Raw genomic sequence first — 16,398 nt, forward strand, 5'->3', positions numbered from 1 at the left:
GCTCCCCTCTACCTCACCCAGATTGCTATGATCACCCATTCAGGTTTCAGAGGGAAGGCAGTTGAGGTAAATCCTCTGGGGTTGCTAAGCAACCAGGAGGCACATGCCCTGGCCCTCTGCAAGCAGGCCCTTGGTACTGGGCCTATCCATCTGCCTCAATGGCCGCCACAGCAGGGCAAACCAGAGCCAGCTGCGACACTAGGAAGGCCACAGTAAAAGGACTCTGTGACCCACTGAGGGGTGGGTATTTCCAGTCCTTAAAACCCCAAAACCACATTTATTCTTCTCACTTTCCATTTTGGGGAACTGAACTGTAGTTCTGTACTTTACAAATTGTGCAGAATGGCTGGGCCGTTTTTAGAATGCCAGGGTTGCGCTGTAATTTTAAAGTGTATATGTTAATGGTAGCATGTTTCATTACAAAAGTTGTCACAGCTGTTTTATTTAGCCAGGTTCTCTTCATTGCTCAAATGAAGTAAACATTGAGCAATATGAATGACAATGAATAATAAAATGAAATTCAATGGTGCAAAAAGTAAGATTCTGCATTTAGGCAAGAAAAACCCAAATGCAAAGGCACAGTATAGGTGGTATACTTGCTCAATAGTAGCAACTGTGAGAGGGTCCTAGTGGACAAATTTAAATATGAGCCAGCAGTGTGCAGCAGCTTCCAAAGAAGCCAACACAGTTCTAAGCTGAATAAACAGAGAGATAGAATGAAGATCACATGAAGTGTTAATACCACTTTATAAGGCCTTGGTAAGGCCACACTTGGAATACTGCATTCAGTTTTGGTCACCACGATGTAGAAAAGATGTGGAGACTCTAGAAAGAGTGCAGAGAAGAGCAACAAAGATGATTAGAGGAGGCAAAAACATATAAAGAACAGTTGCTGGAACTGGGTATATTCAGCTTCATGAAAAGAAGGACTAGGGGTAACATGATAGCAGTGTTCCAATATCTCAGGGGCTGCCACCAAGAAGAGGGAGTCAAGCTATTCTCCAAAGCACCTGAGGGCAGGATAAGAAGCAATGGGTGGAAAACAATCAAGGAGTGAAGCAATCTAGAACTAAGAAGAAATTTATTGACAGTTAGAACAATTAATCAGTGGAACAACTTGCCTCCAGAAGTTATGAATGCTCCAACACTATACATTTTAAAGAGATTGGATAACCATTTGTCTGAAATGGTATAGGTTTCCTACCTAAGCAGGGGGTTGGACTAGAAGATCTCCAAGGTCCCTTTCAACTCTTCTATTCTATCCTATTCTATTTCAACAATGCTCCATCTTTTTATTTTTTTTAAGTGGGGGAGGCACCATTCCTATACCTTTTAAAACATGGGTTTGGCGGTCTGGTGATAAAATAACAGTGAGAGCTTAATTTAAATATCCAAGAATAGTCCTAACAAAGTAAAGAAGTAGTATCGGTATCGCCTCTACTATATATGATATTCTCATGTTTGTAAAAATAATTGAATAAATGCAGTCTTATACAAGCTTACCTAAATTATCTTCTGCTATTCAGTGGGGTTTATATTCAAGTAAGTATGCCTGGGAGTGTATCACTAATTTGTTTCGAATATAGTCATTATTTTTTGGTTTCAAACAGCTTTGTCATGTGATGCACTTTTCTTTTGGATTCCATAATTAAAAATGTAGGCTAGAGGAAGGGCAGCATTCAAATTGTTCAATACTACTCTGCAAGCAGGATCTAAATGGCCATTAGGTACATCTTCTGAGCCCTACAGCTAAATTATTCCAGAGTTTTGATGGTACAAACTTATTTGTAGCTAAGGAAGTTTGAAGGACAGGGAAAATACACTGGGACTGGGGTGAACCCTGAGCTGGGATGCTGAGGGACAGAACTTTTCTGGAAACAAAGCAGCAGCAGTCTAAAGTTCAGATTCTGTCCCTATTTCATGCCAAAAAGTTTTGTCTCTTTAAGGTGGCTTGTCAAACGGTAAAGAATTTTGCAAACAGGCTTCTCCACCGTCCTCCCCTAACTCGAATGGTTAGGGGAAAAAAATGAAGTTTTTCCATTCGACCTAATTTTAATAGCTATGCCAAATCTTCCTCCTCTTCTGCTTAAAATGGGGCTTCCCCCGCCTTTATAAATAAAAATAAATAAATATCCACTCCTGTAGAGGTTTTTAACCGGTTTTTCAAGCCCAGCCTTTGAATAGCGACAGCGGCGGCGGCGGCGGCAATAGCAGCCAGGGCTCTAAGAGTGAGTCACTGTTTGGAAATGGAGTGGGCGTGTGTTTGAATGTAAGAGAATGAATGATGTCAGGAAAAAGGCTGTGGTAGACAGGGAAGGTGGGGACAAGCAAAGAGCATGAAGCTGGCTGAAAACCGAACAGTGGCTTCAGAAACAGAAACGGCTTGCTCGCCTTTGGTCTCGTGTCTTCCTCTCCTCCTTCCAGGAGCCGCCCTCAGGCCGTGGAAAGCTCTCCAGCTGTTGCACGGCCGGCCTAACGGTCCACACGGCATTCCCCAGAGGCGGGGAGGGAAAGGTGTCCCGAATATAGAAGTAACGGGGTGGATGAAAACTGGGAGCGGAAGACGGAAGGTGGGCAAAGTTTCTTCTAGCTGTTTCTCCTTGCGGCTATTAGCCCGGAGATAGGAGTGTCCCTGTTCGTAGCCAGACGGAGCGGCAAGTACTAAAGAAGCCTGGAAGCTCTAAAAAGAACTAGTTTATGCTGGGTGTTGGAAGGCTTTGAGTTCCTATTCTGAGGCTGTTGCCTTCGTTTAATCGAGAGAGAGCGAGAGAGAGAGAGAAGAGGTAAGTTTAAGAACTTGATGTGTCAACCAGAGGTTTAGTTCTGGATAAGGAAAAATGATGCTTCAGTTGCTTAGTGTGTTTTCCTTTTAAAGAAAAAGTCAAAGAGCAATTCTTAGGTTATTGGCAAAGAGCAAGTTTTTTTCTGCTGTAACATATTTAATAAGAGGAATTCTCCTAATGAAGCTGACTTTCAGAGAAGGTTTTTTTTTTTTTTTTTTTACAATTTTCTGTGTAGGTTAAAAGTTGTGAAGTACTGTCAAGTATGTTTTCATTAAGGAACTTCCAAAACAGCCAGAAACTTCTTGTTTTGATCTTATTGGTACAAAATATTATAAACAGTTAAATATAGACATTTCCTTTGGAAACATCTCTTAGAAGTAGAATTGTTCATTTATTGTGAACTATTTCAATTTATTTTCAAGATCTTGGCAAATAAAGAATGTGTATATTTTAATGGTAATGGGACAATGGGAAATAGCGATTGTGAGCATTGATTTTTAGTTTGTTAAAATATAAGCACTAATAGCAATGTTTGCCATATTCCCATGGTTTTTTATATATTTGGAATATATAATGGTCCTAGAAAATAACCATGTGTCCTTAGAATAAAAACAAATGACTCTATATTTTCATGTTAGAAAAAAATATAATTGAAAATAGCTAGTTGTTAGAATTTTCTGTAGATTGATTTGATAGACTCCTGGAAAGCACAGACAATGAGTTTTGATAAATGTTATTTGCTTGAAGTCAACATGTACTTAGTGTACTATAATGTGCATCTGAGAAAAGAATCTGGAGATAATTCATTCTGTAAAAGTCAATAAATGGAACTTTGGAATGGCTGGAGAATTGCAGCCTGTGTGGTAAAACCAGCTGTATGAGGAAGAACACTATAAAAATAGGTACATATATAAAAGCAAATAGGTTTCCTGTTACTTTGATGTGTGTACCTTGAAGTGTTATCAGGCTATTCCCAGAAACAAAAAATAGCTTGGGGAGTGCATTCATGATGTTTAACTTATGTTTAATTTTGGCTGTTACATTCTTTTGCTAACTTCATTTAATTATTTTAAAAATATCTGATAATGCAAATTATGCATGATTGTTGCCTTACTCTGTACTTACTTTGTGGAAGATATAAATGTTCCAGTCTACAATGTTTCTACAATGGTTATATGTTTGTAACAGTTAAGTGCAATATTGTTAATGCTTCTAGTCATTATTTTTTAATTTGATTGTTTAAGTGCATTATATAAAAATATGGCATTTGTTTTAATTGAGAATCAATTTATTTATAGATCCTCTCAAATTTCCCAGTTTGATTTGTGCAAACATACAATAGATTCAGTAACAATTGTAATGTTTGTCGAAGTATAAATATCTTTAGATTTCATTCTACCCTCCTGCAGAAATAAACACCACCCTTTTATGAGCAGAGGTGAAGCTATCCAACTCACTATTTTCTAAAATATTTTTATAGTGGAAAATTAAAAACCCATCGGTTACGGAAGTAGGATACAATTATGTCCTTTTTATCAATAGAAACACTAAGAGATCAAAATACTTTTCCTCAGGTCCTCAAATCTTTTGTGGAGGTTTGGGAAATCTGAAGCAGGCCAAGAAAAACAAGAGAAATTCAGATAGGGAGAAAAAAAAACTTCCTTTCTCTTCTTTATGCATTCTGGATTCTCATTCTTTTTAGGCCAAAAAAAGCACATTTGATTCACGTTTCAAAATTCATGGCTCAGTGTAAAAAAGTCATCTGACGTATATGAAAGGGTAACATGAGAAGAAGCCCATAAAGGTGTAACCACTGAAAGCAATCATAGTTACAAAAATGGATATGTTCCTGGATAAGTGGTTTGAATACAGCAGCCAAGTACACACTCTAATGCTTTAGTTCTGCCAGCACCAACTGCTCAGAAAGAATGGAAGCATAGATAGTGATGCAACTTTATGTAGATTCCCCTTCCCCCCCCTTAGAAATATATATATTCAAGAAAGGGAGAAAGTAGATGAATTACCTAGAGAATAACTCATTAACTATCGTCAGCAGGAAAATGCTGATACATGAAATCAAATCAGTTAAGGCTTCATGTGATCGTTTCTGCCATCATGGGATCACTTTCTGAAAACACATTTAGAATTGATTCTAAACTTCACTGTAATCGTTAAATAGCTAGTACTGTGTTCATTTTTTAGCAATTCTATTTGTTTTTCTTGACAGTTTTAACAGTTCCAAAACTCATTTATTTCAGCAATCTAATGAAAGTGTGAAGTATAAAGAAAAAGACTTTAAGGTCATCTTTTCTGGCAAGCATTCTGACATCTAAGCAGACATTAGATGCAAAAGAGTAGCTCAGATGAAAAGATTTAGGCAAAAAAATAAATAACAGAACACTCAAAAATTCTCAGTCCAAGAACGTATATTTAGTATCACAACCAAGTGCAGAAATGTTTTTTCATGCAAATACTTCCTCATCAAGCATTTTCATTTAGTTCCTTATTTAGTGGAAAGTAGAATAAACAGCTTAATTGTTTTTTTAAAAATCTTTCTAATCTTTTGTAAATCACCAGAGTTGTATTTGTAGATTGTAAGCCACCACCTGATGCTCTGGATTTTAATGTATCAGAGATAAACCTGATAACAGTTTATTCATAAACAAGGTATTTATTATAATGTCTTCCTATTCACTGATAAAATAATCTCAAAGCAGGGAAACAACAAATTTACAAAAACAACTATTTTATAATTAGAATAAATGTCAAATTGAACTCAGCTAGTAATTACATGGTCAGATCCACATTTTTTTTTCTTGGCAACAATAAGGAAGTGGTTTGTTACCATTCTCTGAGATGTTTTTAGGTTTGCCTGCCCTCTTGTATCTTGATGTTCTCCCATCCAAGAACTGCAGGTAGTCACAATTTTGTCATTTGTTCAGAGATCATTTGAACAAATGACAGTGCTGAAGGGTGTAATGACCAGTCCCCAAAGCTATGATGGTTATAGCACCCCTGCATTCACATGATCAAAATTCAGGCACTTGGCAGCCTGCTCACACTTATGACATCACACTTCAACTCCCCCTATTGTCCTAACTGTCTCCTGTCTATGACCTTTTAGCTCCCTGCATATTGTGACACTTGCTGCCCTGGATGATATTCACTGTCATCTTGTTCCAACTGCTGATGAGGCATCCCTGCCCTGGCCTTTTGTGAGGCAGATAATGGCCGCACAAGGCTAACTTCCTCAGGTTGCTTGCAGCAATTTCCTTGTGGGGAAGATGGCCTCATGTGGCCAGCAGCTGCCTTTTGAAGGGCCAGGATAGGCATATCTTGTCAGCAATGGGAGAAAGAAGGTGGTGAATGATGACAGGAGTCTTGGTGTGGGAGGCAGTGAGGGAGGCTGAGAGGTAAAGTCACATGATGTTGCGCTTCATAACTATATCACTTAACAATGAAAATTCTGGTCAATATTTTGATTGCAAGTTAAGGATTACCTGTAACCAGGTCCAGCCTTGCCAAGGTGGCGCAGTGGTTAAATGCAGCACTGCAGGCTACTGCTAGATCAGCAGGTCAGCGGTTCAAATCTCACCGGCTCAGGGTTGACTCAGCCTTCCATCCTTCCGAGGTGGGTAAAATGAGGACCCAGATTGTTGGGGGCAATATGCTGACTCTCTGTAAACCGCTTAGAGAGGCCTGAAAGGCCTATGAAGCGGTATATAAGTCTACTGCTATTGCTATTGCTATTGCTATAAATAAGTTATTTATGATTAGTTAAGTCATCTGCTGTAACTATAATTAAAAATTCTTTAAATATACTCCCATCAAAAGGGAGCTCAGAAATAGGTGATTTTGGTAGCAGCTTCAATGCTGTGAATAATCTTTCCACAGAGATATAGATTTTTCAATATTGTTAACATTTAGAAAAACTGCAAATATGAGTTTTTCAGTGAGCATTTAATACCTTCTGCAGCATTGAATCTTGTTTTGGCTTTCTTTGATATTTGTTTTAATTATTAACAATTTAATTAATAATTAATGCTATATTAATAAGTAGGTATTCATTTAATTATTATTAATTGAATGTTTAATAATTATTATTAAATATTGGAAGCTATTTCCAAGCTCCCTTTCTACTCTGTTATTATTCTGTTATTGTCCTACAGTTTTCTGGTATATGAGCTGTCTAGACTTTTTTTTCAAAATGACGGGTATAAATATTGCACAAACACCCCCAAAAACTTTGTGAGTTGGCATTGAAGACTCAACACCAACCATAACCAGGTAATTTAACAACTGTTCCATTAGTAGGATATGTCTTCTTATCTGGGTAGATGCATAGCAAAGAAGGCAATGTAAAGCTTTATAGGCAACCAAAAACACGTTGAACGTAACATAGTAGTACAATTCTAGCACAATTCAGGTTTGGAATATATAAAGATATTGATATAGTTGCTCCTTGATCAACTATATCAAGCTATTGATGCAGACATTTTGCACTAGTTTCATTTTAGGGACTTCTGTAAGTATTCCTTCCATTATAATAATCTCTTTTTAGGTTACTTTTGCACTGATTAGTTGACAGCTGGTGGCTAATGAAGCTCAGGAAGGTACTGTTTGCCACTGAAGCCATGAGACTCTATTTGTGATGGGGGTTCTAGAAGTACCTCTAGATTATCTGTCTGCTCCATTGAGGAGAGCACAGCTCTGTCCAAAGCTGGTTGAAGAAATCTCTTTCCAAAACACTGGGATTTCAGCCTCAGCTAATTTTACCATTTTCATCACCATCAATAGTTAGAATGCAGTACTGCAGGATACTTCTGTTATCTGCCAGCTGCCTACAATTTGGCAATTCAAATCTCACCAGGCTCAAGGATGACTCAGCCATCCATCCTTCTGAGATTGGTAAAATGAGGACCCAGATTGTTGGGGGCAATAGGTTGACTCTGTAAACTGCTTAGAGAGGGCTGTAAAAACACTGTGAAGTGCTATGTTTTAGTGCTATTACTATCATCATCATCATCATCATCATCATCATCATCATCATCATATTTTATCTCCTATATTGTATTGTCCTCATAATATCAATATCTCTATCTCTATATTACACATACACACACACATATCTATCACATGGCATACTCAGAGGTCATGCAATCACTGATATACAAATTTAAATAAAGTGTCATTATATATATTTTATTTAAATTTGTATATCAGTGATTGCATGATATCTGTGTATGCCATGTGATAGATAAATAAAATAATTTGCAAATCTGGTGGGCTTCAATTTGCTGGATTGGAAGTATTCATGAGCTATATTATAGTTTAATTTTTTCCCCTCTTCATACCATATACCTGAGTGTGCTTATGCTCTTATGCTCTAATTATATAGTTGCCTAAGTATTATTATTTGACTGTAGGGATACTGATGTCTTAAAATCAAACTTTACTTTCTTTAAACTGATTTATGCTTTCAGTTACACTTCAATTTCTTAACTGGCCTTAAGTAGTTTCTTTTATTTTATTGATTTAATTTGCAGATTATTTATAGAAAAGCTTTCTGGTTTAAAGTAGATAGTTATGTAGTATATACAGATATTTGTGAACACTATATAAATGTGGAATACATGACACTTCATTTTAATATGGATACAGTGCTGCTATATGCTAAGCAGATGCTGGGAGAATGACTTGGAGGATGACTTTTAACAGAGATGCTGCTGTCTTTAAGATCTCAGCCTGTTAAAAGGATTATTGTACCATGGACGCTACTGTCCCAGATTATTTCAAAAGACGTTAAGAATCACAGACAGTACTGTCCCAGCAGATGCTCTGCAATTTATTTAGGAACTGAAACAGGCATTGATAAGAAAGTTTCTACAAGACAGATAAACTACTGTTTCCTCAAAGCTGCATCTGTTCAGAAAGCTATTTAACTATATTGTTCATTGCGGTTTAACTGCAAACTGAGTCTTAGGCTGGAATCATTTTCAAGCTTACTGCACAATCCTATTGAACTGAGGAAACCTCTGAGTATGTATAAATCAGATAGAAAGCAATTCTATGTTTATTTTTGAGGAAGTCCCTATTTTCAAATAAGACAGCTGATTTTACAATTTTGTAGCTCATTTTTTTTCGCATGTCTGCCTTTTTACTTCACATTTTCTCAGCCCTAAACCTTTCTCTCTGAATATACAGTGCAAACTAATTTATCTTGGAAAATAATTCATGGGGAGCTCTAGCTTTAAAAGTATGAGCTAGGCCAGTGATGGCAAACCTTTTAGGTACCAAGTGCCCAAAGTGTGTGCATGCGCCCAAACTGCAGGGCATCCTGTGCATGTGCAGCAGAGACCCGAAGACCAGCTGGCCGGTAGGAGGTGTGCGCACATGTGTGGCAGAGACGCGAAACAGAGCTGTGTCCGCGTGTCCATAGAGAAGGCTCTGCGTGCCACCTCTGGCATGCGTGCCATAGGTTCACCGCCACTGATCTAGGCACTCCAATGGAGCACAGGTAGTGCTGTAAATGAATACTGAAGTATAGTTTTTAGGATCAGGATTATTTTTAGAATTAATTTACAAATATACAAATGTTTTATTCTTCCAGGCAAAAGTAACTAATTATTATCAGTCTGTTGATCAGTTTAGATTAATGATGAATGAGTTTAAACAGGACACAAAGTGAGGATTTCTATGCATGGTCTGTTAAGCAATGTATAATATCTTGACTTGCACTTAATGATACTAAGTCCTGATGAGTGCAGACATCATGCAGAACAACTCAGCTAATATATTTGGTCTTGAGATTTGAAAGAATGTAGTAAAATATGAAGTGACACTCTTTCTGCAACTATTCAAAGTTACAACCAGCACTGAATGACAGCACTGGTCCTTGAAGTTCTGACCATCACAGCATCCCCATGGTCATATGACTGCGATTTGGGTGCTTGGCAACTGGTGCACAATTATGGTGGTTGAAGCATCTCATGGTCACATGATCACCATTTACGATCTTCCCTGCTAGCTTCCAACAAATAAAGTCAATGGGGAAGCGGGCAAGTCTCAAGTCACAGTATGTGATGTGATTAAGAATCACACATTATTCTCTTAAATATTGTAACTGGACTTGCTACTCATAAATCAGCATAATGGTATGAGTTTTTGCTTATACCATTGTTGTTTACCAACAGAGTTACCACTCCCAATTATGATTGAGGAGTATATGTAAGGGGGGGGGGGGAGATAGGCAGGCAGGCAGGCAGGCAGATAGATTCAGATCCTTATTTCACTAATAGATCTGAAAGAATTGCGCTGATTATATCTTATTGTAGAATTTACATTTAATAAACGTTATGTATTTATATGCACAGCAAAAGTTTTTGGATCTGACAAAAACAACTTTTTTTACTTGAAATAATAAAAATTAGTGGCTTTGTTCATGATCCACTGAAATTCGTTTGAAATTTGATTCATCAAGAATTCATAAGTATGTTCTCAATTTCTGTCTATTACCTTTTTTGCAAGTAGAAAGGTCTAAAGCAGGAAGTCTTAATTTGAATTACCTACTTTATTCCTTAAAGAGGCAGAGGTTTATAAGTAGTGGGAGATTTTTAAAAAGTCAGATATTTAGGACAAAGCTGACAAAACTTAGAAGAGAGACAACATTTATTTATTATTAAATTTATTTGCCACCAATCTTGCCATGTGGTTACCCTGGGCAGCTTGCAACATTAGAATGTTTAATTATAAAATATGTAAATATAATAATAGTAAAACAATAAAACAGTGAAAATAATGAAAGTATAGCAATATGAATTAAAAAATGGTGGGGTGGCAGCAGGATATGAAGGGAGGGGAAATGGGGTCCGTCTAATAGCATTCTCTCATGTGGTACTCGTCCATTGAATTCCCAGGCCAATCAGCAGAGCCAGGTCTTCCTGGACATTTGCTAAAAGGAGCAGCCACAAAGAAAAATTGGAGTAGCATTACCATATCATCCATGATTTAATGTTTTAGTATAAAAAGGTTTTGTTGTGGAATATTTTGAAGTGGATGGTTGCCAGTGACCAGCTGATTTGCATTTTGATCTCATATTTAGCACAATTGGATTGCTTGTTGAATTGAATCCAGCTTTTTGTCTGCAAAATGTAAATGATGGTTGCCTATCTATGGCACAACTTTCATATGGAGTACAATTGGATTCTTTCTGGAAACTTGCAGTTTCTAAAAACTCTTCATTTTGTATCTTATTACGTATATTTTAAATGCTGAAATAGTGTTGGTGACAGGTGAAGATGGAGATATCGATCTTAGTACTTGGCTTCTGATTAATATTATCCCTTATTCTAATAAGATTAGTCCCACTAATGCAAGTGTCTATCTAAGTAGGACTCATAGTATACCTACTGTGCTAGATATGGTGGATTAGTCAATCATTTGGAGGTAGGGGGTCCGACAAATAATCTGATCCTATGTCATGAATTGCTGTTCAGTTGATAACCAGCATGTTGAATGTATCAGGTAGGCTACTAAAAACCAATGCATCTTGTGAAATAGTGCACCCACAACTACCTATTCCATTGTGTTTTGGACCACTTGCAATTTCCAGGTGGTCTGCTAAGTTAGCTCCATATAAAACACTACAACAGTAATATATAATATATATAAAACAGGAGTGAAATCAACTTACCTTTGCTACTAGTTCGCAAATGTGACTGCTCACTTCTCTGCGCATATGAAGGACCTTCCACGCATGCACATAGCATCAAAAGCAGGACGTGATGACGTCCGGGTGGGTGGGTGGAGCCTCCCGGTTATAGAATCGGCTGAATTGTACCACTGATACAATATATAAAATAATGATAAGCAATTAAATGGCAATTGTCTTTTTTCTGTAAGTCAAGTATTAATTAAAATGTCTAATGTTGTTCATTCAGTCACCTATGTTGTAACCAGATTAATGGAATATTATCCTTGAGGATGTAAACATATATGCATTTACTTTGGAATAAATCCTCTAAATCTCTTTGTATTTAAAATTATCGGCAGACTCGGTATAATTGGTTATTAAGGGTAGATTTTTAAAACTTAGTTAAATGAACTGCATACAATATAATTGGTCAGTGATTAGAACATACATATATTTTGTACATAGTCCATCTGTGGCCTAATTCCAGGCATTTACACTCAGTGTTAACCAAACTGATAGGGAAAAATGTGAAATGTGAAAACCAAAATTGGTTACGTTTACATGCCATCTTAATTTATAAACCATGGGTTACAGACTATATTGCTTGGATTCAAAGAAGATGTGATACCAAGCAAACCATCTATTTAGATAGATGCAAGGAAACACATTTATAAGCCAAATAACATTTTCAAATGTTTGTTCCTAATGAAAATGAAAGACAGTTTTGGAACTGTGTTGTTTTCTCTGAAGTAATATTTCAATAATCATTAAGTTTTATAGAACAGCCTATTAGTCTTCCTAATCAAATATATGACTTCTTGAAAGGCAATGTGTTTCTTAGGAACTGGGGAAAATCATTAGCAAGAGCCATAATAAATTACTTGGGCCACAACCATTTATTTGAAAATAAAAATAGGATAGTTCTTTGGCACCTTAAAGAAAAACACATACATTATGATATAATTATTTTGTCGACTATTGTACACTTGCTTAGAAATTGATATCTTTTAGTTAATGTATAAGATCATTGAGTTCAATTTCCCAGATATAGGAGTTATTGAATTAATTCATGTATTCCACATAGCTTATTAATATCTTTTGGAGCATCTCCTCCATCAGTTTTATTAAAGGCTGATATGCCTTCGGGAATATTCTCTCGAGACTTATCTGAACTAGGCAGTTGTCCTGTTGCAGAATGGACCAATAACCATTTTTAGAGAACAGCAATAGATGATATTGCCTTGTATTCATTGTATTTAATAATAAATGCAACCTTAGGCAGATTTTCCTGTTGTATTTTAGAAATACTCCTTTCACCATTCTTGCAAGTCCTCCTTTCTGTGCAGTTATCTTTGCTATGAAAGCTGTAGTAGCAGAAGGGCTATAATACTTGCTTTACAAATGTTGCTGATTCAAGATCCAGCAGAAAATATGATTTTTTAATTACTAATTTTCACTCCTTGAGCTAGATACTTTCCCTTAGCCATGTTATTTTTAAATGTCCAGGAGTTTCACCTCAGGGAAGTTGTCTCATGGAAGTCTAGTGTACATGTTAGCCTACATTGCAATCTGAATAGCATTTGAGCTGTTGCCAAAGTGTCTCAGTCTGACCAAAATCTTTCCAAATTAAATTAGAGTCAAGCAAACAAGAGCATAGGACAGGAATAGTTTAAGCATGTTGTGTAGACATGCCATAAACTTCTGACAGTTGGCCTTCTAGCCACATTAAAAGCTTGATTTAATATCCAATGTTGGCTGTTTGCTACAAAATTTATGAATGAAAATAACTTGACACAAAAATTAGTATTTTGTGAAAATCTGAGTCATTTAAATCAGTGTTTTTCAACCACTGTGCCGCGGCACACTAGTGTGCCGTGACATAGTGTAAGGTGTGCCGTGGGAAAAACACTTTATATATAGTCAATATAGGCACAGAGTTTAAATTTTTTAACATTTTCTAATGGTGGTGTGCCTCGTGATTTTTTTCATGAAAAAAGTGTGCCTTTGCACAAAAAAGGTTGAAAAACACTGATTTAAATGGCAGTGACTGCATATCTTGAATTCTGTAAATAGATACTTATCAGTGGATAGAAATCGATACAAATTTATATTTAAATATATATTCCTTTTATTTGGGAAAGTTTTGAAAAGGTTGCAAGTAGCCAAAGTATTGTGTAAGGAAATAACTGTAAAAACTATTTTGATCTGAAGTTTATTGCCGATTATTCCTATATAGAGGACCCTAAATTTAGTTGTGAACTTTCTGAACAAGTATTTCTGAAATTCTAAAAAAGAGTCACTACGAAATCACTATAAACAATACTTCATATGAGATGAATAGGTATGTAAATCTGATTCATAAATACATTAAATAAATAAACATTTAAGTTGGGATAACTGGGATTTATTATGAAATTATTACTACTAGTAGTATTATCTATATATTTTGGAACAAAATACCATTCATAATTTACATTTAATATTAAACCACAAGTCAACTTTATTTAGAAAAGTAGGGTATATAGGCTACTTAGAATCGGTTTCAATTGGAGCAGAAAATAAACCCTGGAAAGAACATACTATTTTTAAATAAGATTTTCAGTGAAATCTGTTGGTTCTGAACAGTGACATATAAGGGAAGAGCTGAACTTTCAAAAGATTTATTTTTTCCACTTGGTTTAGTGTTACTATGAAAGATTCAAGGAACAAAGGTTAAAAAGGGCATGGTTGGTACTGTGTAACATTTTTTGGCAAAAATTAAATAGAGCATCTTAATAATATAAAATGGTAGGAAATACCATTTTTAATGGTATAAAAGGAAATTCTTTATAATACTTTTAAAATTGCTAATCAGACTAGGCAACTCAACAATAGTTCTAACATAACAAAAATTCCATACATCTGAATTCATCTGAATAATGACATCATAATCAATTCCAACTGAATTACCTCAGACCACTCCTGAGTATATGCACCTTAAGGGAAGTTGTGAAGCTGGGGCATTAAAAAGAGTCACTTGTTAATCACAACAAGCATAGGATTCAGAAAAAAGAGCATCTAATACAAGGTCAGTAGGAAAATGAATATTTTTTCTTAGACAATATTTATTTGATATATTTTAATCCCCCCAAAATTTGAATAAATTATTTTAGTATATCAGTATAAACTACGTATAATCTCTAAGTTTTGCTATAGTACTTACTGGGGGTTTTAAAATATTTTTTCTTGTCTCTCTTGCTTCTCCTATTTCTATTACCAGAAAAAATAAGCAGATGGTAGAAATATACAACTTCATTGTTCTAATTATTATCGCTTGTATTCTTCAAAAATTAGAAAGAAAACAGCAACTGATACACTTTCAGATGTTAGTTCTGCCAGAATTCTTAAAGAGCATATTGTACTGTATATTATTGGACTTTGTCAAACTATGATCATTTCACCTTGTCTCCTCTCCTCCTTTTTTAGATTTCTCATTTAAAAAATACTCCCAACATTAACTTTTCTGATGTACAAGAACAAATGCAACTATCAGTTCAATTATAAACATACAACCTGAAACAGAACTAAACCATGATCTTCTTGGTCTTCAGTGATATCATAAAATATAGTTTGAATAGAAAGGCAAGCTATAAATAATTTTGGAAAGATTTGTTCTAATAATTTTTTTAATTACTCAGTCCTTGGAATTGGTTGCTAGCAGGCTTGCAATTCTGTTTTTAAAAATCCTGTTTGAATCAGCTTTCTTTCTATAGAATAGAATTAGATAGCTTTGGTGCAGATACATGAATAGGAATTTTCATACAATTTTTTACAAGCAGGAAAAAGTGCTTGTTTGTGGGAGTATCCAGATTTATTCTCAAACCTATTCCTTGCTACTAGGTTAATATTGAGTGCTACATATAGCACACTCTTCAGGTTTATTCATATATTTCTTCCTCATATATCTGTCTACTGCTGTCTCTGTTTTACACATACACACTCAAACACACCCATATATACCCATACCCCCACACAGACACATAAAATACACACTACAGTATTTCTTTTGTGATAAGCAGTGTTATGTAAAGTATAGAAAGCAAAACAGAAATGAGAAAGCAATCTAGTTTATACCAAAATTATTTACTATCCCTTTCCATGCTTTTTGGTTCTTATAAATCATCCATGCTTCTATCAAGCAGATACACTGCTTCAGATTGTATTTTGTAATCAGCTGCATTCAACCTCAACTTTCTCAGTTTTTCCTTTATGACTATTTACTCTTTTTCATATGTTTATTTTGCAGTTCCTAATTCATTCTTCATGCTGCATGCTATGCTGTAGAGTATAATTTTATTTATTTTATTTATTGAATTTATTGGCTGCCCATCTCACAAGGCTAGCATTACACATGCCTGTTCAGATCCAGTATACTGTAGTTGTTTTACTGTATTTAGACAGTTTCTAATGTAGATTTTACTTATATAATTCAGCGAACAGATTGGGTTTTTATATCTAATTCATTATCTTTGTAAACATTTAGTTAATAATTGCTAATCTTTGAGCATACAAGCAATTTATTTTATTATGGATACTTTTATGTCACTTCATTCAGGTGAATATAACTGGTTTACTGGTAGTCCTTGACTAATGACCATTCATTCAAAGATCTTTTGAAGTTACAACAGCACTCAATAAGATGACTGGTCCCCAAAGTTATGGCTGTTGCCGCATCCCCACAATCACATGATCAAAATTTGAGCACTTGGCAGATCACCTGATTTACAATCACAGAGGCGCTTCATCCCTCATTCATGAGTTGGTGGTGGGGAACTATGAGTATGTTCTTTTGGGCCCTGCACTCCATCGGTCCTGCTGCCCTACCTGACCTTTGGTATCTTCTTGGTCCCACTGCTGAACCAGCATATCCAACCTGGCCCTTTG

The 16,398-nt window shown here is 35.8% G+C and overlaps 1 protein-coding gene across 1 annotated transcript in view; it reads left to right on the top strand.

The window, feature by feature from the left end:
* The first annotated feature begins 2,358 nt into the window (after positions 1-2,358).
* Positions 2,359-16,398, top strand: part of SGMS2 (sphingomyelin synthase 2) — a 37,008-nt gene continuing 22,968 nt past the window's right edge. Inside the window, exon 1 of the mRNA XM_087724188.1 lies at positions 2,359-2,783. The gene's annotated coding sequence lies outside the window, so the exon portion shown is untranslated. The remainder of the gene's footprint in view (positions 2,784-16,398) is intronic.

This window comes from Thamnophis sirtalis, unplaced genomic scaffold, assembly GCF_051295495.1.
Source record: "Thamnophis sirtalis isolate CommonGarterSnake01/CBP01778 unplaced genomic scaffold, rThaSir2_p1.2 scaffold_10, whole genome shotgun sequence".
NCBI lineage: Eukaryota > Metazoa > Chordata > Lepidosauria > Squamata > Natricidae > Thamnophis > Thamnophis sirtalis.